The 3,054-nt window shown below is 32.5% G+C and overlaps 1 pseudogene; it reads left to right on the top strand.

Annotated features, from left to right (window-relative positions):
* The first annotated feature begins 840 nt into the window (after positions 1 to 840).
* Positions 841 to 1,465, top strand: LOC122484297 (annotated as a pseudogene).
* The last annotated feature ends 1,589 nt before the right edge of the window (positions 1,466 to 3,054 follow it).

The raw sequence follows: 3,054 nt of genomic DNA, 5'->3' as shown, positions 1-3,054 counted from the left end.
TATATATATTTTAATATGCATATTTATCATAAAAATTAACAAGGTAAATTCACCTATTAAATCTTCAACTCTAGCCTGATATTAAGAAAATATAAAGATATGCCTTTTGCAGTAAATAAAGGCAAAAAATCTAACAAATACATATTCATTCAAAAATGTCCCTGTGTAATTCAAAAAATCTAAACAAATACATATTAGTTCAAAAATGCCCCTCCTTGTGTATCATGTACTGGAGAAATAAAGAAGCTTAGGAATAATGTTACAAAAGAGAATAGGAAAAATGTATGGTACCGTAAAGGTGGAGGTAAGTAGAGAAGAATAGGGAAAGAGGGCACAAATAAATTATATAAATGTGTTCAGGGAACTATATAGATTCAGTGCCATACACATATCTCATAATAATCCTAATTCCTACAATGTGGCTTTTATTAAATAAGGTTTTACATATACACAAACCAAGAGTGAGGGAATACACTTGAAAAAATAACCATAAAAAAAAAGAAAAAATAACCATAGGCAGCTGGCAACATCAGTAATGAAACTATAACTAACAAAAAGTTATTGTTTAAACAAATATTAAAAGAAGCCCTCATGAAATCCCATGGCAACACAAAGTTAGGTGACGGAAATACATGATAATGTTCAGCTAGAACTTGTTGAGACAACGAATATTTATGTAAAATTCCAGGTATGTCCTTCTAAAAGAATATCAACAAAAGAGAGAAAAGTGTTTGGAAAGAAAATAAACTGAGATCTCAGAATTTTCATTATAAGTGAAACTAATTTTAAAATAAGTAGGCAAGCCCTACATGATGTACACCTGCTGTATGTATGAAATATATGTACCATGAAAGCATGGCTGCCAAGAACCTTCAGGCGACTACAGAATAGTACAAGTCCAAGTTTGCTAACCTCTGGGACCACTAACCTAAGTAATGATGCCCTGAGCCAGGTGAAGCAGGAGTCAAATCAGTACCAGAGACAGGTGCAGTCCCTCACCTGTGAAGTAGTTGTACTCAAAGGAACTAGTGAGTCTCTGAATGCCAGATACATGAAACAGAAGAGAACTTTGCTGTTGAAGTTGCTAACTACCAAGACACCATTGGCCACCTGCAGGGTGAGATTCAGAACAAGAAGGAAGAAATGGCTCATCACCTTCAGGAATACCAGGACCTACTGAATGTTAAGATGGCTCTTGACATTGAAACTGCCAACTATAAGAAACTGGTGGAAGGTGAGGAGAGCAGGATTGCTCTGCCCCTTCCAAACTTTTCTTCCTTGAACCTGAGGGAAACCGATCTGGATTCACTCTTTCTGGTTGACACTCTCTCAAAAAGGACCCTTCTGATTATGATGGTTGAAACTAGAGATATAGGTTATCAATGAAATTTACCAGAATCATGATGACCTTGAGTGAAAATTGCACACACCTGGTGCAGCAATATATAACCAGCAAGAATAAAAAGGAAATCCCTATCTTAAAGAAACAGCTTTCAGGAGCATTTCTGCAATTTTTCAGGAGCGCAAGATAGATTTGGAATAGAAATAGCCTCTAGTTATCAACACTCCTAAAAGATTGAGAAAAAAAGTTTACAACATAATCTACTTTATGAAGAAAACTTGTGCTAGAATGCTTTTTGAAAAGTATTTTTGAATACCATTAAAACTACTTTTTTCCAACAAGTATCTGACCAACTCATTTCTGCTTCAATAAATCTTTGGAAAGCTAAACTAAAATAAAATAAGGAGGCAAGCAATAATCTCTCTCTTTCTTACACACACACACACACACGCACGCACGCACACCAAACAAAGAGAATTTAACTGAAAAGAAACAGCTGTTTAACATAGACAAAGAACAAAAATCACTTTTGGAATTTGTGACTAATTTCCCAGGGTGTAATGAAAAATATATGGAAATTTCCACATCCAAAACCACATGAAAAATCTGCAAGATAATCCATATATGGGAAAATCCTACACAAGAAACAACCTAATCAATTAAGTAATTGTGGGCCAACAGGAAGAACAGCCATCAGATGTGTAGGTGACAGGGCAGTGTGCTGAGCTGGTCATGTACAAAGAGCATTTAAATAAGAATTGTAAACACATAATGTCAAATGTGGTACACAGAAGCTAGCAATTAGAATTCTTGGCATAGTTGCTCAAAAATTAAGGTGAAATTGCTACATTAACTTAGACTTTTTTTCCAGAAAGACCTACTTGATTAAGTGTTTCTTGTTTCTCTATTTTGAAATTCTTTGAAAAAATTAAAAATCTAGAATAAAATTTTTGATAAAACTCAAAAAAAATCTTGTGCCATTAGATATTATGGTTAATTTCAATTTTATTATATGAATTTTTCTGTATAATCCAAGCTTTATACAATGAAAGAAAATTATTTTTAACTTTATTATGTATTCTATGTATAAATGCAAGTTTATTGTATTTATACAATTGAAATATATAATAATATAAATGCAATTCTGGATTTTTTATATTTATGAGCATGTTTTATGTATATTTTTGTAATATACCATTTTAATGCTCAATAAAATATGTCAAACAGATGTTTTTCTATGTTTGTTAGCTTCTCAAACTGTGGAGTCTCATTTCAGTACAAATCATCATTTTTAATACTGCCTAAAATTCCGTACTATTTAAACTATTCCTGTGTGTTTGTTTATGTTTATTTTTTTTCTAAGTTGGCCCACTGCTTGCCATAAGCATTAATGGTACCCACATGCATGTGTATATGTGCTAGCAAGTCTTCTTATACTTGCTTCTTTATGTAATGTTCTAGTAGTCTGAAATCAAGATCAAAAGGCCATAATTTACTGATTAGTAGAAGAAATCTCCTATATTTGAAGTTAAATATATGTATCAGAAAATATAACATGGAAGAAAAGCAGATAACGTTCTGAATATTATCAGAAATCAGTAAGAATATTGTAAAAAGGAAATGGGATCTTGAGTGGATTTTATAAAATTGAAATCTATTAAGCTAATAAAGGTTTGGAGGAGAACCTAACTTGAGGCACTGCTAAGGTCACC

This window comes from Prionailurus bengalensis, chromosome D1 (genome assembly GCF_016509475.1).
Source record: "Prionailurus bengalensis isolate Pbe53 chromosome D1, Fcat_Pben_1.1_paternal_pri, whole genome shotgun sequence".
Classification (NCBI taxonomy): domain Eukaryota; kingdom Metazoa; phylum Chordata; class Mammalia; order Carnivora; family Felidae; genus Prionailurus; species Prionailurus bengalensis.
This window is presented reverse-complemented; position numbering and strand designations above follow the sequence as displayed.